Here is a 21119-nt window from a genome sequence, read left to right as displayed (position 1 = left end):
AGGAGGTCGAATCCACCGACGGTGAGGGCACCAGTGGGTCAGAGGGTGAGGAGGGCACCACGGCGGAGACTGGAGGGGACAGTTCTGAAAGTGATACCTCCTCTGATGGAAGCTCCCTGGTGGTGGCGGACACCTATGTGGCCACTCCAACTGCAGCTACAGCCGCCACCTGCCGTACCTGTACCGCCCTCCCAGAAGCCCCTCAGCGAGTTTCCCGTGCCCGCTCACCCAGGATGGCGGGCATCTCCTTCGCCCAGGCACCTCAGGCCCTGCCCCAGTTAGCCCTGCTGCCCTGAGTGAGGAGGCTATTGACCTCCTGCAATCCATCTCTGTTGGGCAGTCAACCATAGTGAATGCCATCCAGAGCCTGGCAGGGAATTTGCAACATACAAATGCATTCCTGGAGGGCATTCACTCTGGCATGGCAACCCAACATAGATCATTCCAGGCTCTGGCCTCCTCTCTGATGGCAGCCATTGTCCCTGTCTCTAGCCTCCCCCTTCCAACTTGCTCTACCCCGTCCTATTCCCCTGAACCCCAACCTATCCCAAGCACAAATTCAGACCAGCATGCACCCAAGACAACACACAGTAGTGGCTCAGGCAAACGCAACCACTGCACATTATCCCATAGGCACTCACACAAACACCATCCAGAAGCAGACATACCAACATCCACTGCCTCCACTGTGTCCCCCTCCTCCTCGTCATCCACCTCCCTCCCAGTAGCATCTACACTCACACCTGCATGCACTACATCCTCATCCACTACCTCCATCACACCTATCAGTACACGCCCCTCACTGGCAGTCACCACCCCACATCCATGCACACGTACTCTCCCACTGTGTCTGTGCCCCCTCCTTCCAAAGTACACAAACGCAAGCACTCAGACACCCAACAGCCATCATCTCCACAACAGCATCCATCCCATGCACCTGCACCCAAACACAGCAGACAGACACCTCCTACAACCACTCCCTCTTCCTCCACTCCCATACCTTCACCCTCTTCCCACCCCAGTGTCCCTAAGAAGCTTTTTCTCTCCACCCTTGGCCTCTTCCCTACCCCTCCCTCCCCGTCCTTCACTAGGGTGGGCAGAACCCAGGCCAGCACCTCAGCCACCCAGTCCACGGCCACTGTAGTTTCTGCAGCTACTGCAGGTGTGAGAGGCTCCAAGGAGACACTTATCAGCACTGGCAGTGTGCCTGCACCAGCTGCCAAGGGGAAGGGCAAGGAGGCACCACCAGCTGCCAAGGGCAAGGACGCACCACCACATGGCAAGGGCAAGGAGGCACCACCAGCTGCCAAGAGCAAGGGCAAAGGGCCTGCCCCTGAAGGCAGAAGGGACAGGAGGCCTGGTGCTGTGACAGGATCTGAGCCCCCACCACCACCAACCATGGCGCTTCAGGTGTCCAAGGCTGCAGGGGAAGGGCTGGAGCCTCCCCCCCAATACTGGCAGCACCACCACCTGCACTGCTACCAGCACCACTGGCAGCAGTTTCAGCCCCAATAGGCAGCCGTCCGAGGCTGCAGGGGAAGGGCTGGAGCCTCCCCCCACCACTGGCAGCACTGCCACCTGCACCGCCACATGCACTACCGCCAGCACCACTGGCAGCAGCAGGAGCCCCAGTGGGCAGCCGTCCAAGGATGAAGGGGAAGGGCTGGAGCCTCGGTCCTCCACTGGCAGCACCCTGACATGCACTGCCACATGCACCGCCACATGCACCTCCACCAGCACCACTGCCAGCAGCAGCAGCCCCAATGGGCAGCCGTCCAAGGCAGCTGGGGAAGGGCTGGAGCCTCCCCCTACCACTGGCAGCACTGACACCAGCATCAGCACTGCCACCACTGTGCAGCAGTCACCGCCGGCGCATGGACTCTAGTCCTGCCTCCATGGAGTGTTATGCATCCTGCCCACTGCAAATCTTGTGGGTATGACATACAGGTGAGAGACTGTGACCTTGCACTCCCCAAGTGCTGCATCACAGCGCACAGATCCCCCTCCAGGACCAGTGGACGAAGGCATCAATTCACCCCCTCCTTGCCAGGCTGTAGCTCACTGGGCACAAGGCCCCCTCCAGAACCAGTGGAAGAAGGCATCCACTCACCCCCTCCTTGTCAGGATGAAGCACACTGGGCAAAATGACTCCTCCAGAACCAGTGGACGAAGGCATCCACTCACCCCCTCCTTGCCAGGATGAAGCACACTGGGCACAAGGCCCCCTCCAGAACCAGTGGAGGAAGGCATCCACTCACCCCCCTCCTTGACAGGATGAAAGATACTGGGCACAATGCCCCCTCCAGAAGCAGTGGACGAAGACATCCACTCACCCACTCCTTGCCAGGATGAAACACACTGGGTACAAGGCCCCCTCCAGAACCAGTGGAAGAAGACATCTACTAGAGAGACTGTGGCCTTGCACTCCCCAGGACTAAGCAGTGGGCAAACCACCCACTTGAGAGACTGTGGCCTTTCACTCCCCAGGACCAAGCAGTGGGGAAACCACCTACTTGAGAGACTGTGGCCTTGAACTCCCCAGGACCAAGCAGTGGGCAAACCACCCACTTGAGAGACTGTGGCCTTGCACTCCCCAGGACCAAGCAGTGGGCAAACCACCCACTTGAGAGACTGTGGCCTTGCACTCCCCAGGACTAAACAGTGTACAAACCACCCACTTGAGAGACTGTGGCCTTGCATTCCCCAGGACCAAGCAGTGGGCAAACTACCCACTTGAGAGACTGTGACCTTGCTCTCCCCATAACCAAGCAGTGGGCAAACCACTCACTTGAGAGACTGTGGCATTGCACTCCCCAGGACCAAGCAGTGGGCAAACCACCCACTAGAGAGACTGTGGCCTTGCACTCTCCAGGACCAAGCAGTGGGCACACCACCCACTTGAGAGACTGTGGCACTCCCCAGGACATCACAGAGGGCATGTAGCCACCTTCAGGACCAGTGCCGCTGTACCATCTTCCGGCTGAGGTGCCCCCCATTCCCCCTCCCCCTGAGGTGCCTGTGTATTTTCGACCTGATGCCCCAGCAGTGTTCTCTCCGTGTTGATGCAGGAGTCAAGTGGGGCCTTGGCCTATGTGATATGGCCATGTGACCCACGGACATTATGGACTGGGCAGTGTCCCTCCATTTGTATATCTTTTTTATCTTATTACACACACTTAAATCACTTCCTTTTGTCCTTGCATTATTCCTGAAGGGTACAGAGTGGATGTGTATTGTTGTTGCATCTGTTTGTGTGTATGTTGTGGGGGGTGTTGCGTGTGTGTGTCACTCTTTTCCCTCCCGCCTCCCCTGTGTGCTAGGCGGCAGTACTCACTGTGGTCGTCATTGCCGGCGTTGGTATTCCTGGTGTAGGAGGAGGTAGACCAGCATGGGGAAGATCTGCAGTTCAGGCTCCACGGCGTCGTGGTTCTTCCTTGAGTCTCCAGAGGTGAGCCTTCTGTGTACTGTTTCCGCCATGCTTTTGATGTCATTGGTACCGCCCCAGAAAAGGTGGCGGGTATGCCAGTTGTAATAGTGTGGGCAGTACATTGTCTTCCGCCTGGCTGTTGGCGGTTACCGCTTTGGTGCTTGTTGCTACCACCGTGGCAGTCGGTGTGTTAAAGTGGCTGTCTCTGTTGTCAATTTCCGCCGTGGTCATAATTCCATTTTTTTTACCGCCGGCTTGTTGGCGGTATTACCGCCGCTTTATTACCAACCTGCAGGGTTGTAATAAGGGCCATAGTAATGTGTTTTATATGTCCTGACAGGGAAATACTGCTAAATTCGTTTTTCATTATTGCAAGGCCTGTCCCTCTCATAGGTTAACATGGGGGCAACCTTTAAATATGATAAAAAGTGTAGATTCCCTTTGGGAGCGGATAGACATGTGGAGTTTGGGGTCTCTCAGCTCACAATTTAAAAATACATCTTTTAGTAAAGTTTAATTTGAGATTGTGTGTTTGAAAATGCCAATTTTAGAAAGAGAGCATTTTCTTGCTTAAACCATTTCTGTGACTCTGCCTGTTTTTGGATTCCCTGTCTGGGTCAGTTTGACGGTTGGGCTGGTTGCACCTCACACTAGACAGTGACTCAAAGGGAGCTGGGGTGTAGTCTGCATTTCCTGATGAGCCATCTGTGCTAGGAGGGAGGGGAGGAGTGGACACTCACACCTGAAAGGGCAGTGCCTGCCCTCACACAATGCAGTCTCCATCCCCCTGGTGAGTGTCTGGGGCCTGGCCTGGGCAAGACAGGATTGCACATTCAAGAGAGACTTTGCTTTGAAGTAGGCCCACTTTAAAGGAGAAATTGGGTATGAGAAGGGCACCCAAAACCACAGACTTTAGAACACTTCTGTAAACCAAGAGGAACCTCTATCTGGAGAAGAGCTGAAGAGCTGAGGAAGAAGAGCTGCCCTGCCTGTGACTGTGCTTTTTGGAGCTAACCTGCAGTTGTTGCTTCTGCCAGAGTTAGAGGGCAAAGACTGGACTTTGTGTGCCTTCCATCCTGTGAAGATCTCCAAGGGCTTGATTTAGAGCTTGCCTCCTGTTGTTTGAAGTCTCAGGGACAGCAAAGACTTCTCTCTGCCAGCACCTGGAGTCTCTGGACAGACTCCTACTCTGCCAAGTGGTACCTATCCAGTTCCTGGGGCCCTGAAAGGAGAAACTGGCAGCCTTAGAGGAAGATATCCACGCACAGAATGCCGTGCGGGGAAAAAGATCGACACATCTCCGATCTGTGGCTGGAAAAACGACGCGCTGACAGCCTTGCGGCTGAATATTGATGCTCGGCTGCAACGCGACCCGAAAATCTATGCCTGGGGCTGGAGAAAGGACGCACAGCATCGCTGACGGAGGCTGGTGAGATCACAACCTGCGCTGCATGGTTTTCGGATCATTGTGCAGCTGGATTTCTGATGCAAATACCGCAGGGCATGTAAAAACGACACAAGGCCTGCCTGGACCCGAGAGTGCTGACGGATCAACGCATCGCTCTCCTGCGGAAAGAAGAAACGACACGCCCGACCCGACGAAAGGAGAAACGACGCAAGGTCTCGCTCTTGAGTGAAATCGACGCATCGCAAGCCCTTTTTGAGCACACTCACCCGTGAAGGGTTATTTTCGACACACCCAAGGTACCTTTTCACGCTAACAGTGTTAGGGTGTGTTTTAAACTACATGAAGACTCTTTTTGCTTTTTAATTGATAACTTGTCTTGTGTATTGTGGATTTTTGTCGTTTTGGTCTTGTTTTGTTTAGATCAATATTTCCTATTTTTCTAAACCAGTGCTGTGTAATTTTGTAGTGTTTTCATTAAGTTACTGTGTGTGTTGGTACAACTACTTTACACCTAGCACTCTGAAGTTAAGCCTGCATGCTTGTGTCAAGCCGCCAAGGGGATAAGCAGGGGTTAGCTGAGGGTGATTCTCTTTTACCCTGACTAGAGTGAGAGTCCTTGCTTGGACAGGGGGTAACCTGACTGCCAACCAAAGACCCCATTTCTAACATTGCCCCTTGTCTTTCTCTACATTTTTTCCTTCCAAATGTAAGACAGTGTGTAAAAAAGACATCCATTTGAGAAATGCCCTGTAATTCACATGCTAGTATAGGGACCCCGGAATTCAGAGATATGCAAATAACCATTACTTTTCAACACTTTGGTGGTCATTACAACCCTGGCGGTCGGTGTTAAAGCGGCGGTAAGACCGCCAACAGGCCGGCGGTAAAAAATTTGGAATCACGACCAAGGCGGAAACCGCCAACAAAGACAGCCACTTTAACACTCCGTCCGCCACGAAGGTACAAACAAACAGCACGGCGGTCACCGCCAACAGACAGGTGGGAGACAATGTACCGCCCACACTATTACGACAGGCCAATCCGCCACCTTTTCCGGGGCAGATTCACCGCAGATAAAAACACGGCGGAAACAGGAATCCCGAAGGAAAAACACTCACCTCTACACACTCCACGAGGAACGAGGGAGCCATGGAACCAGAGCTCCACATTTTCCCAGCCTTTATCTTCTTGGTCCTCTACCAGGAGCACGAACGCCGGCGGCGAAGACTACGGTGAGTACTGCACCTATGACACAGGGGAGGGGGGAGGGAAAAAACAGGGACACACACACGCAACACCCCCACCCTCACCCACTACAACACACACACTAATGCGTATCAATACATCACAGTTACACCCCCCAATCCCCCAGAAGATTGCAAAGACAATAGAAAATGAGTGTAACCATTGTAATATATTAAAAGCAAGTAGGCAGAAATAGATATATACACCATGTACATAATATATACCAAGCATAGTAGTCCAGGTAGTGTTCGAAGAAAGTCCGTGGAACACCGGGACCACGTGGTATGGGCAAGGCCCACACAAGATCCCGACCATGACGGAGAGAACACTGCAGGGGCATCAAACAGCAGCTAAACAGGCACCTCAGGGGGAGGGAAAGGGGGGCACCTCAGCCGCTTCAGTGCACGACGACAAATCCACGAGGGGGCCACATGCCCACTGTTCAATCCTGGGGAGTGCAAAGCCACAGTCTCTCAAGTCGCACAAGTGGGTGGGGTGCCCACTGTTCAATCCTGGGGAGTGCAAAGACAGTCTCTCAAGTCTCTACAGTGGGTGGACTTCCCACTGTTCAATCCTGGGGAGTGCAAAGCCACAGTCTCTACAGTGGGTAGTTTGTCCACTGTTCAATCCTGGGGAGTGCAAAGCCACAGTCTCTCAAGTCTCTACAGTGGGTGGGCTGCCCACTGTTTAATCCTGGGGAGTGCAAAGCCACAGTCTCTCAAGTGGATGCCTTCTCCACTGGTTCTGGAGGGGGCATGGTGCCCAGAGTGCTTCATCCTGCTAAGGACAGAGGGAGTGGATGTATCTCTCCACTGGTTCTGGAGGGGGCATGGTGCCCAGAGTGCTTCATCGTGCTAAGGACAGAGGGAGTGGATGTATCTCTCCACTGGTTCTGGAGGGGCATGGTGCCCAGAGTGCATCATTCACCCCATAACGGACTCAGTTGCGTCAGTGCCCTTGCTGCTCATGGGCAAGCGGTGCTTGAGACGGCGGTGCCCTGTTCAGTGGTACTTGAGACGGCGGTGCCCTGTTCAGCGGTGCTTGAGACGGTGGTGCCCTGTGCAGCATTGCATGAGACGGCGGTGCCCTGTGCAGCGGTGCTTGAGACGGCGGTGCCCTGTGCAGCGGTGCTTGAGACGGTGGTGCCCTGTTCAGCGGTGCTTGAGATGGCGGTGGTCTGTGCAGCGGTGCTTTAGACAGCGGTGCCCTGTTCAGCAGTGCTTGAGATAGCGGTCTCAACTGCAGGGTCTCAGCTGCTGGTGGTCCTTCATGGCCCAACGGGGCTTTTGCTGGCGGTCCTTCATGGCCCAACGGGGCTTCTGCTGGCGGTCCTTCATGGCCCAACGGGGCTTTTGCTGGCGGTCCTTCATGGCCCAACGGGGCTTTTGCTTGCGGTCCTCCATGGCCGAACAGGGCTTTTGCTTGCGGTCCTTCATGGCCCAACGGGGCTTTTGCTGGCGGTCCTTCATGGCCCAACGGGGCTTTTGCTGGCGGTCCTTCATGGCCCAATGGGGCTTTTGCTGGCAGTGGCCTCCTGGGCTGCTGAGCTGGTGCTGGCGGTGGCCTTCTGGGCAGCTGGGCTGGTGCTGGCGGTGGCCTCCTGGGCAGCAGGGCTGGTGCTGGCGGTGGCCTCCTAGGCAGCTGGGCTGGTGCTGGCGGTGGCCTACTGGGCAGCAGGGCTGGTGCTGGTGGTGGCTTCCTGGGCAGTGGGGATGATGTTGGTCTTCTCCGCCGTGCTGCTCTTCCCAGACTTGCCAGGTTTCTTGTGGCCCTTCCCCACCTTGGAAGGTGTCACAGCTGACTCCACACTCCCACGGGACCCCTGGGAGCGGCTTTGGTGGCTGAAGGCTTCCCCCTCTCCTGCCGGGCACTGGCCAACTTCTGATGCTTCACAGGTGAGGGACTGTCTGTGCTGTGGCTCCGTGCCGCACTGGCTGCCCTGGTGGCCGGTGCACTCCAGATTCCGGTGACTACAGTCACCACTGGTCCCGGAGATGTTGTGGCTGAGGTGCTAGTTCTGGACCTATGAGATGGACGGGGTGGTGGAGGTGTGGGAAAGAGGTCAAGGGTGGACAGGAAACGTTTTTTGGACACACTGGGACGGGTAGCTGGAGGGGGTTTGGGAGTGGAGGAAGAGGTGGTGGTTGTAGGAGGTGTACGTTTGGTGACTTTGGGTGAAGGTGTATGCGCTGGAGGCTGTCGTGAGGTGGATGGCTGTTGGGTGGGTGTGTGCCTGCGTTTGTGTATCTTGGGAGGGGGCGTCACAGACACACTGGGAGAGGACACAGGGGACGTGTGAATGGTAGTGGGGGTGGTGACTGCACGTGAGCGGGTGTGGTGGTTGGTGTGCTGGAGAGGGACGTAGTGGCTGTAGAGGTAGTGCATGCAGGTGTGAGTGTAGATGTCACTGGGAGGAAGGAAGACAAACAGGAGGGGGACACAGTAGAGGCAGTGGATGTTGGTGTGTCTGCATGTGTGTGATGCTTGCGTGAATGCCTGTGGGATGTGTGGTGCTTATGTTTGCCTGAACTACCCTTGGGTGTTGACGTGTGTGCATGTTGGTCTGTAGGTGTGCTTGGGATGGGCTGACGTAGAGGGGATTGGATCTGGGTGGAGGAAGTTGGAGGGGGGAGGCTAGAGATGGGGACAATGGCTGCCATCAGTGCTGAGGCCAGAGTCTGAAAAGCTCACTGAAGGGCCGCCTGACCAGAATGAATGCCCTCCAGTAATGCATTAGTTTGTTCCAACTGCCTCTCTACACCCTGGATGGCATTCAAAATGGTAGACTGCCCAACAGTGAGGGACCTGAGGAGGTCAATGGCCTCCTCACTGAGGGAAGCAGGGGTGACTGGGCAGGGCCTGAGGTGCATGGGGCGAAGGTGATGCCCACCCTCCTTGGTGAGCGGGCATGGGGAAAAGCCTGAGGGGCTGCTGGGAGGGCGGTGCTGGTAGGGGGGGTGGCGGCTGTACCTGTAGATGCAGGGGGCACAGATGTTGTCGCCACCACAAGGGGGCTCCCATCAGAGGACGAGTCCGTGTCGCTAGTCTCAGCTCCTGTCCCCACCGTGGAGCTCCCCTCACCCTCCGTCCCACTGGTGAATTCAGACTCCATAGTGTTGCCCTCCAGGGCCATGTGGGATGCAGCTCCCTCCTGCTACGGTGCCACTGCTCCTCCGCCTGATGATGCTAATGCACACAAGAACAGGAGACTACAAAAAGGGGGTGAAGACAGAAGAGAGACATGTTGAGTGCATGCATTACTGCTACCGTTTGTGGACACGTCAGACACAGAAGACCCCTGCATTACGCCGCTCCACTGTTCCTGGAAAAATGGCCTACAAGGCTATGGATGACATCTGCACACATAGATGACACAGGGGCATGACTAGGTGTACTTGGCACTCTACAGAGGTGGGCTGGGGTGCCACATGGCCTGCCTTACGGAGGGGCCTTGCCTACGGAACTCGTCCTGGCCTAGGGAAACCCACAGCCCACCTCCCCCACCCAGACAACTCCACTGCACGCAAAGTCAGCAGAATGAGAGTGTACTCACCCCCTTGTGTCTGCTGTGATGCCCTCAAGCGCCCATCCAACTCCGGGTACGCCACCGCCAGGATCCGGAACATCAGGGGGGTCATAGTGCAACAGGCACCCCTCCCACGTTGGGAGGCCATCCCCAGCTGAGCCTCCGCTGTCTTCTTGCTCCAGCGGCGAATGTCCTCCCATCTTTACGGCAGTGGGTGCTCCGTCTGTGGTAGACCCCCAGGGTCCGTACGTCCTTGGCGATGGCATGCCAAATATCTTTTTTTCTGGTGGGCGCTGACCTACATGAAATGTACAGGGGAAAAAGAGTAGTTATTACCAACTGCACCGTCAAAGTGATTGGCCCCCATCCCTACCCTTGCCATGATGCACATGCACTCACCGTCGTTTCATGCACGCCTCAATCTCCCCCCCATCTTTCATCCACCCCACTCCACACAGTCATAGCCCATACAGCATGCACACAGTGTATTTACCTGTTTGTCTGGAGGACCGTAGAGTAGCGTGTACTGCGGGAGGACCCCATCCACGAGCTTCTCCAAATCCTCCGATGTGAAGGCAGGGCCCTTTCCCTAGACACTCGAGCCATTGTCTTTTCCAGACCGAGCTCACAGCAGCACTTGCAGTGTAGGTCCTCTCCTGTCGAAGATCAGGTATCGAGTGATTGAACAGATAGAAAATGGCGGTCACGTCCGCGGCGGTGCGTACCGTCACCGCCGGCGCACATCGTCATTGGCTCCTGGGACCCATAGGGTCCAATGTTAACCAATGCAGCATTGCGCCGCGGTCTTCGACCGCCTACCGTGACGGTGTACAACGCCAGCACAGTTACCTCACATCCCATTGTCCCACTTTACAGGTCAGGCAGCTGCCATTTCAGGGGCCCACATGGCTTCATTTCCAACTGCGTCACACATCCCTAGGCCTAGACTCAACACACATACAGGCCACCTTTTGTGTATGATTGGTGTTCTGTGTAAACTGTGGGTACGTACCTCAGAGTTGATTGACTCTGTGCTCGCTGTTGTCCTTCATAGTCACCATCCGCTGGGACATGTGAGGAGATGGCGGCATCCTCCGGTGTACCGACTATTGGTGGACCTGTCGACAATGGAGGAGCGACATGTCATAATCACATACAGGCTTAACCGTGCCGCAATCCAGGAACTGGGTACCCAGTTGGAGCCAGACCTGATTCAGCAATCCGTCATCCCACAGGAATCCCCCTTCAAGTGCAGGTGCTGTCTGTGCTCCATTTCCTAGCACGTGGGTCATTTCAAACAACAGTGGCCATAGCATCAGGGATGTCCTAGTCTATGTTTTCCAACGTATTGTCCAGAGTGTTGTCTGCCCTTCTGAAAAACATGCAGAGCTACATCGTGTTCCCTCAGGTGGAGGATTTGCCTACAGTGAAAGGTGATTTCTATGCCCTGGGACATATCCCCAACATCATAGGTGCCATTGATGGGACACATGTGGCTTTGCCCTCCCCCCGCCACAGGAGTGAACAGGTGTACAGAAACCAGAAGAGTTATCATTCTATGAATGTACAGATGGTATGTTTGGCAGACCAGTACATCTCCCATGTGAATGCCAAGTTCCCTGGCTCAGTGCATGACGCCTACATCCTGCGGAATAGCAGCATCCCTTATGTGATGGGTCAACTCCAGAGGCAACGTGTGTGGCTCTTAGGTGATCACCTAGAAGCAAGACAGTGGGAATGGTTGTCTGGGTCTGGGTTACCATACAGTTTAGTGTGTGTCTAATACTTGTCCCTCGCCATTTGCAGGTGACTCTGGTTACCCCGACCTGTCATGGCTACTGACCCCAGTGAGAAATCCCAGGACAAGGGCAGAGGAACGCTACAATGAGGCCCATGGGCGAACTAGGAGGGTGATCGAGCGGACCTTCGGCCTCCTGAACGCCAGGTTCCGGTGCCTCCATATGACAGGTGGATCCCTATTCTACTCACCAAAGAAGATGTACCAGATCATCGTGGCCTGCTGTATGCTTCATAACTTGGCATTGTGACGACAGGTGCCTTTTCTGCAGGAGGATGGTCCAGATGGCGGTGTTGTTGCAGCTGTGGAGCCTGTGGATAGTGAAGACGAGGAAGCAGAGGAAGAAGACATGAACAACAGGGACTCAGTGATCCAGCAATATTTCCAGTGAGACACAGGTAAGAGTACAGACCTGCCTACTACATGTACTTAAACACTACTACCTCTCTACTGTCTGTCGTTTTCACCCAGTGTATGGTCACTGAGTTGTCACTTTCCCTTACGATTTCACAGATTTGGGTCCCACTGTGTCACATCTGCTTTGATTCCTCATGGACTTGAGCTGTGTGACATAGGTATGTTGACATTACAATTGAAAGAGCATTTTGTCACTGTAATTGCTAATACACTATTTTGAAATAACAGACAGACTGCAGATTGTTTTGTGTTTTAAGTGTATTTATTTAAGTGCTCACTATTGGAGGGGGTAGTGAAATTGTGAGGGGTGATGGCGGAGGAATGTCCATGGCAGAGTCCAGTCTATTAGTCTCACAGGTGCATTGCACAAATGGGCATAGGAAGTGGAGGTTGGGCAGTTTAAGTATGGACGTGGTGACAAAGTGGGACAGTAGGATGACAATCAGGGTGGTCTCATTTCTTGGCGGGGGTCTTGGCATCGTGCTCTGTCTTTGTCTTGGATCTCAGGGACCGTTTGTGGGGTGGTTCTCCCTCTGCAGGGGGTGGGGTGCTGGTGTGGTGGTCCTGTGGTGGGGCGTCCTGTCCATTAGCGCTGGCGGAGGTGGTGGGCAGTTCATCATCCATGCTTGCTAGTGTCAGGGGCCCCTTGTAGTGCCACAGTGTCCCTCCTGGTGTTCACGAGTTCCTTCAGCACCCCTACGATGGTGCCCAGGGTAAAGCTGATGGCTCTGAGTTCCTCCCTGAAGCCCATATACTGTTCCTCCTGCAGGCGCTGGGTCTCCTGAAACTTGGCCAGTACTGTTGCCATCGTCTCCTGGGAGTGGTGGTAGGCTCCCATGATGGAGGAGAGGGCCTCGTGAAGAGTGGGTTCCCTTGGCCTGTCCGCCCCCTGTTGCACAGCAGCCCTCCCAGTTCCCCTGTGTTCCTGGGCCTCCGTCCCCTGGACCGTGTGCCCACTACCACTGCCCCCAGGTCCCTGTTGTTGTTGTTGGGATAGTGGGTTAGCCTGGGTTCCCTGTAGTGGTGGACACACAGCTGATTGACGTGTCCTGGGGACGGAGGTATGGGCCCGCTGGGTGGGTGCTGTGCTGGTGTTTTCAGAGGGGGAAAGGTCTGAGATGGCCTGTGCCAGTGTGAGGGGAACCGACTGTCCAGAGGTTACCGACGGGCTGGGCTGGTCATCTAGATCCAGTTGGACAGAGGTGCTCTCATCACTGTGGGCATCTTCTCTTGGTGGTGTGGACATGTGTTGTCCCTCCTGTCCGGTGACGTTGGGTAGGGGTCCTGCAGGGGTATAAAAGGATGGTTATTACATCTGTATGTGTCATGGTGTGCAATGGGTGGGTGAGCGTGTACCCCAGTGCTTGCATTCCTGTGTGGGAGCTTGTGTGATGGTGGTTTAGGGGGTTGTATGGGTATGTGCAGTGTGCATGCTTTAGTGATGGGTGTCCATGCTCTGTTGTTGCATGCAGGGCTTGGTGTTGGGATGGGTGGTTTGTGATGTTGGGTCATATGTGAGGAGTTGGGGGGCTGGGGGTGAGGGTGGGGGTATGTGATAGCATGCAGGTAGGGTGGGGGATGTAATAGTTAAGATTTGACTTACCAGAGTCCATTCCTCCGCCTACTCCTGCGAGGCCCTCAGGATGCAGAATCGCCAAGACCTGCTCCTCCCATGTTGTTAGTTGTGGGTGAGGAGGTGGGGGTCCGCCGCCAGTCCGCTGAACCGCCTGGTGGTGTCTTGAGACCACGGAATGCACCTTCCCCCGTAGGTCGTTCCACCTCTTCCTGATGTCCTCCCGATTTCTTGGGTGCTGTCCCACTGCGTTGAACCTGTCCACTATTCTGCGCCATAGCTCCATCTTCCTTGCAATGGGGGTGTGCTGCACCTGTGATCCGAATAGCTGTGGCTCTACCTGGACGATTTCCTCTACCATGACCCTGAGCTCCTCCTCCAAGAACCTGGGGTGTCTTTGCCATGCCATGGGGTGGTGTAGGTGATGTGTGGGGTGGATTGTGTGGTGATAAGTGTGCTGATATGTAGTGGTGTGTTGTGTGAGGTGCGTGGAAGTTCTGTGGGTGATGGTATTTTGTGCCTGTGGATGCTGTTGTTCTTGCTGGTGGTGTCTCTCTCTGGCCTTCTTTCAAGATTTTTTGTCATAGGGGTTTGTGGGTGATGTGGGTGTGTGTTTTATATTGTAATGGGTGGGTGGGAGTGGTGTGTGTATGTGTATCAGGTGTGTGTATTTGGAATTGTCCAATGTGGTTGTGTTTTGTAAAGGTGTGTGCATTTTGAGCGCGGCGGTGTGTACCGCCAATGGAATACCGCGGTTGAAAGACTGCTGCGTGGATTCGTGTGTCGTGATACTGTGGGCGTATTTCTGTTGGCATGACGTGTCGGTTTTGTTTTCGCCAGTTTATCACTGACCTTTGGTGTGGCGGACTTGTGTGGGTGTCTGTATTTTGGCAGATTCCGAAATGTGGGTCATAATAGCTGTGGCGGTTTTCCACAGCCGCGGCGGTGTGTTGGCAGTCTTCTGCACGGCAGTAAGGGGCTTTTACCGCCATTGTTGTAATGAAGGCCTCTATCTTGTGCCCATCATGGAAATGCAAAGGATTCCTTGATACCTATTTTCACTCTTTATAATTCACCAAATGAATTGCTGCATACCAGGTATACAATGAAAACCAATTGCACAGGGCAACTCCTTTATTGGCTCTGTGTACCTAGGGTTCTTGATGAACCTACAAGCCCTGTATATCCCCACAACCAGATGAGTCCAGCAGGCGTAACAGTATATTGTTTTTGAAAATCTGACATTGCAGGAAGAAGTTACAGAGTAAAAGGTGGAGAAAAGTTGCTGTTTTTTTACCTCAATTTCAATTTTATTTTTTATTTCAGCTGTTATTTTCTGTAGGAAAACCTTTTAGGATCTACACTAATGACCCACTGATGAATTCAGAACTTTGTTTACTTTTTAGAAATGTTTAGCTGTCCAGGATCCAGCATTGGTTTCACACCCATTTCTGTCACTAACTGGAAGGAAGCTAAAACCACAAAAAATAGTAAAAATGAGGTATGTCCCAGTAAAATGCCAAAATTGTGGTGAAAAATGTGGTTTTCTGATTCAAGTCTGCCTGTTCCTGAAAGCTAGGAGGATGGCGATTTTAGCACTGTAAATCCTTTGTTGATGCCGTTTTCAGGGAAAAACCACAAGCTTTCTTCTGCAGCCCTTTTTTTTCCCTTTTTGTAAAATTGTGGCTTATTTCTTTGTCTCCTCCAAGGGAACTGCTAAACTCTGGGTACCTCTAGGCTCCCTAGGATGTTGGAAAAAAAGGGGCGCAAATTCGGCGTGGGTAGCGTATGTGTGGACAAAATGTTATGAGGGCCTAAGCGCTAACTGCCCTAAACAGCCAAAAAAAAGGCCTGCCACCTGAGGGGGAAAAGGCCTGGCAGCGAAGGGGTTAAAGCAGCACAAAAGAGTCATCGACCCAAAGCATGAAATGCGCTATCTTGTTTGTTTTAACTACAATATAGCAGAAATTTCTGCTTTGTCACTAGGTCGGCATGGAGTCCGACCTGGACAAATAAGTCACATGTTACTATGGCCAACTGAAAGCAATGTGTTCATGAGCATAGAAGCGCTTGAGCACGCACGGCATGCTGTACGAGTTCACAATATAAAGTAACAGTCTGAAACTGAAAAACAAAGGTCACAGAATGTCTTCGTCAGAGTACAAGAAATGTGTGTTCACAGGTTAAGGTAGCTGTCAATCTCTCTTTCACCTCCATTCATCCATCCATTAAATTTAATACGTAACAAACTCGAGATATCGGCACTCACCCTTTTTCTGCTGTAAGGCGCCTTGGCTTGTATTCAGCTCGGGGATTCTGCAGCTAGTCTCCTTGTCGTGATAGAAGTCTTTCTAGTAACACAAGCCAATCCCACAACTGAAAATGCCACACAACCCTCCCCTGAACTGTGCTGCTTGCATAAATTAGACCCTCCGGTTGTCATCTCTCGTCGTTATGCGCCAGCTGTTTAGGTTACAATCCTAAATCACGTTCATCAGTCTTTCTGTCAGAAAAGGCATGTTCTGTACAACACTTTAACTTCTGCTGGCAGGGAATTCTATGTTAGCACCGGAGGCTCTGATTATGCTTCTCCTTCTTCATTGTATTTTTTACAGCAACCAATCAAAAGTGAAAACAGAAAAAAATACAAATCCCAACAGTCCCATCAACACGTGATGACCATAGAGGAGAACCCCTATATAACGTTGCCACACATAACTCAACTTCTCTTTCTTTGCTGATTCGCAGCCATTTAGGTGCACTTTGTCTATCTTTCATTGTTTATCATGCAGTGCTTTTAGCGCGGCGAGCACTTGTTGTTTTGTTCTAATTTTGGCTTCAGGAGCAGTATATCCCTCCCGGGGGCGGCCACTCGGATCGCACCCCTGCATACTTGTGGAGTGGGAGCAGGGGAGTGAGGATGCCGCTTTCTATTTCCACAGGCCTTGCTATTTTTAGTGCGCTCGCGCGTCTGCCGAGCGTTTCGTTTACGCGAAGAGACACGTGTGATAGTCTCTCTTTGCCTTCTGTGTTTGGCTCCCCAATTTACACCCCAACTATATATTTTGGGGTTGCAAAAGATTTCTTTTCAGGCTGGGCCTGATTTTTTCTTGTTTTGGGCAAAGCGCCCTCCACATACTATTTACATATATATATATATATATATATATATATATATATATATATATATATATATATATATATATGACTCTATATATATTCTTATGTAGGATATATATATATATATATATATATATATATATATATATATATATATATATATATATATATATATATTCCCCCTTTGTTAAGTATTGTTTTTTTTCTGCCTTCCTTTTTTGTTATTTCTCTGAATTACAGCTACTTTGGAACCCTATCGGCTGTATTGCAGCATGGCTAGTTATAAAGACCAAGCGGGAGATTAATATTACATGGATGATTCAGCTGGATCTTTCGAGCAAGACCTGGTCTATGCTTTGGACGCTGGAGTGCGTCATACAGTTAATCAAGCCTTGGCACAGGCTATCAGACCGATTAAGCATCACCTTCTTGGTTTTGCAGAGCAGCAGGGATGGGTAGCCCCTTCGGGCATTCAGACAGTCATAGAACCCTCCCTGTCAGGCGGTTTCCAAACCCTCAAGCAGAGTACTAATCCGCACACTGCGGACTTTGAAAGCCTCATCATGGCTATGGATAAGGAGCACGCCTATAACGCTTCTTCTTCTCAGAAAGCTAAGTCCAGGGAGGATCTGGCTTCTTCCTCTTCAGACCATTCATCTGATCAAGGGGATGATCCACCCCGTAAGCGCAAAAAGAAATTTCACCACCAGGAGGAGCCTCTTCCTACCCCTAAAGTCCTTACATTTGAACCGGAGGACATTGTGCAACCCCGGTCTTCCTTATGGATGCCCCCTTTGGAGGTGGCAGATTATGTGGAATCCCACATTAGACACGGATTTGAAAAGGAAGTTTGCTCCAGATTGCAGTCTGTGTGCCCCAGACCGGAATTCTCCTCTAAAGTGAGACGCCAGAATTGGAACCTACCTTAGTCACCTTTTTGAAAAAGTCCTCTAAGGACCTGAAAAAGTGCATAGATCGCGCCTGGCGAGGCTGTCAAGATAAACTTTTAGATGAAACTGTCCCTTTGACAAAGATTTTGGAACTGGCTTTTCAGGCCAAGGAGTCGGTAGAGGCCATTAACCCAGACGTTTTGGTGGGTTGGGCTCAAAGAGCCCTGTGCTTCCTGGGGAATGCGAATTGAGCTATCTCCTCGGAACGTCACTGTTCCATATTGATTAAGCTGGACCCCTATTTGGCAGACCTTGCTTCCTCGGTGTCAGGTCCTCTGGCTCAGGGCTTGCTTTTAGGATCTCCATTCCTTAAAGAACTATCAAAATTTATAGCAACATACGCAAGTCTGGACAAGGCCCAATGCTCAATTAAACAGGTCCTTCGTCCACTTTTTCGAGAGGCCGGACGCTACAGAGGGCGTGTCTTCGGCCGTTTCAACCAACAGGGCCCTCAGCGTGGGTCCTATCACCAAGGACGAGATGGCATTCTTCTCCCGCCCGAGAGCAGGTCACTCCAGATCCCGCAGAGGGAGATCCAAGGGAATCCAATCCTACTCCCGGGTTACAGGATCTACAGGTGAGCATGATTGTAAGTTCAGAGGTGACTCTGGGGGGCAGGACAAGGGGTTTTCTGCAAGAGTGGAGACAGATTACTTGCGATTCTTGGGTCCTGGAGACCACTCAAGGTTTCAAGCTCTACTTTTTCGAGTCCCCATTACAGCCTTTCCCTCCCCGTCCAACATATTTTTTCCTTCAAGAGTGCAGTTTCATTTCCGCAGACATTTCTGCGCTTTTGGCAAAAGGCACTATTGTCAAGGTTTCAAAGCACCCTATCGGTTTTCTAAGTCCCATGTTTCTTGTAGACAAGAAAGGGGGTGGTTCGAGCCTTGCTTTGAACCTAAAAGAGTTCAACGGATTCTTGATTTATCGTCACTTCAAGATGGAGGGTATCCACTTGTTGAGGGACATCCTTTAGGAAAGAGACTGGATGGTTTGCTTAGATCTAAAGGGTGCTTATCTAACCATTCCCATTTTTCCTCCCCACTGAAGGTTTCTTCAGTTTCTGTGGGAAGGCCTCTGTTACGAGTACAAGGTTCTTCCTTTTGGCCTCTCTTCAGCCCCTTGGTGCTTCACGAAGGTGATGCGGCCTGTGGTAGAGTCCCTTTGCTCTCGAAGGGTACGTTTAATAATCCATCTAGATGACATTCTTATCATGGCTCAAGACCCAAGTCTTCTCCTTTCCCACCTCGATTGGGCCATTTCCCTTCTTCAGAGTTTGGGATTGATAATCAATGTCCAAAAGTCAGTTCTGATTCTGGCTCAGCAGATGGATTTTCCGGGGTTTCGGATCAACTCCATCCGATCTCAGTTAATTCTTCCCCCTCAGAAGATTCATTTAATTAAGAGGGAATTGAGGTTACTGTTGTCCAGACAGACTGTATCATTGAGGGCGATTGCCCGCATGGTGGGTCTGCCCTATTCCTCTATCCAGGCAATATTTCCAGGTCCTCTCCATTACAGAGCGCTGCAGAGGTTCAAAATTTCTCATCTGCAGAAGGGCCTCAGGTATGCGGATCAGGTTCCTCTTTCGGAGGAAGCTCGATCAGAGATGAGTCGGTGGTTAGACCACATGGAGGCTTGGAATGGCAGAGCTATTTTCATCTCCTCCCCGGAGAATGTGATAGAATCCGATGCCAGTCTTTGGGGATGGGAGCCCTTTGCCGGTCAGTCTCCACAGGGGGTCATTTGTGCAAGCCGGAGCTGAAACTACATATCAATTGTCTGGTGCTTCTAGCGGGCTCCTTTTCAATTAAGAGTCTTTCCCCTTTCAAGGAGTATTGTTGTATACTTCTTCCCATGGTCAATATCCCAGCTGAGAGATGTCAACAAATTGGGGGGAACCAGATGTCGCATTCTAGTGGAGATTGCCAAGGATTTTTGGCATTTCTGCCTGCAACACTGGATCTCAGTGGTTGAGGAGTATCTGCCAGGGAGCAGCAATTCGGTTGTGGATTGGCATTCTCGACACCTACAAGATTTCAGCGACTGAAGACTTCACCCCAAGGTCTTTCGGGCACTCTATGCTCGGTGGGGTGCATTTTCAATAGATCTTTTTGCTTCCTGTCTCAACCGACAAATTAAGTGTTTTGTCAGTTGGAGGCCGGATCCGGTGTCACTAGCGGTGGACGCATTCCAACAGGATTGGTTACTGGATCAGGGGTATGCTTTTCCTCCCTTCTTGATGATTCCCAGGGTATTGGCGCAGATCCGGTGTCAGCATGCAGATCTTGTTCTGGTGACTCCACTTTGGAGGCCCCAAGCCTGGTTTTCGGTGGCCCTGGAGTTGAGTTGCGAACATACTCTACTACTCCCGTTCAGGAGGAACCTCCTTCTGGATCCACTGAGCCTTCTTCATCCGCTTGTTCTTTCGGGACAGCAGGCCCTAGTGGCGTGGCATCTTTCATGGAAAGATGAGGGGCCCCAGGCCTTTCGCAGGAGTTCTCTGCTTTCATTGCGGGATCCTGGTCTTCCAGTACTCACAAAAGATATGCTTCCGCTTGGAACCGATGGAGTGCTTGGTGCAGTGCACGGAACGCAGATCCTTCTTTAGCGGATTGTTGTTTTGTCTTAAATTTTTTGTCCTCTCTAGCTTCGTCAGGTTTGGCGTATAGAACGATTAATAACTATCGGTCTGCCATCTCGGCTGGTCATATACCAATTGAGGGTAAGCCAGTAGGTGAATTACCCATTGTTTGCAAACTTTTGAGGGGTATCTGTTTAGCCAATCCCCCTCGCCCACGTTACTCTACTCTGTGGGATGTAGATGTTGTTTTGCATGTTTTGGAGTCTTGGCCAGCTAATAGGTTCCTTTCCAGGAAGCAGCTTTCTGCCAAGCTCACCATGTTATCATGTTTAATTTCCTGTAAAAGGGTGTCTGATGTTTGTAGGAGGCTGGACTGGCTTGTAGTGAGTACCAAGGGGTACTTGCACCTTGCACCAGGCCCAGTTATCCCTTATTAGTGTATAGGGTGTCTAGCAGCTTAGGCTGATAGATAATGGTAGCTTAGCAGAGCAGCTCAGGCTGAACTAGGAGACGTGTGAAGCTACTACAGTACCACTTAGTGTCATATGCACAATATCATAAGAAAACACAATACACAGTTATACTAAAAATAAAGGTACTTTATTTTTATGACAATATGCCAAAGTATCTTAGAGTGTACCCTCAGTGAGAGGATAGGAAATATACACAAGATATATATACACAATAGCAAAAATATGCAGTATAGTCTTAGAAAACAGTGCAAACAATGTATAATTACAATAGGATGCAATGGGGAAACATAGGGATAGGGGCAACACAAACCATATACTCCAAAAGTGGAATGTGAACCACGAATGGACCCCAAACCTATGTGACCTTGTAGAGGGTCGCTGGGACTATTAGAAAATAGTGAGAGTTAGAAAAATAACCCTCCCCAAGACCCTGAAAAGTGAGTGCAAAGTGCACCAAAGTTCCCCTAAGGACAAAATAGTCGTGTTAGAGGGAGAATGCAAGGAAAACACAAATCAGCAATGCAACAACGATGGATTCCTGTCTGAAGGTACCTGTGGAACAAGGGGACCAAGTCCAAAAGTCACAAGCAGCTCGGAG

The sequence above is a fragment of the Pleurodeles waltl genome, chromosome 6 (genome assembly GCF_031143425.1).
Source record: "Pleurodeles waltl isolate 20211129_DDA chromosome 6, aPleWal1.hap1.20221129, whole genome shotgun sequence".
NCBI lineage: Eukaryota > Metazoa > Chordata > Amphibia > Caudata > Salamandridae > Pleurodeles > Pleurodeles waltl.
This window is presented reverse-complemented; position numbering follows the sequence as displayed.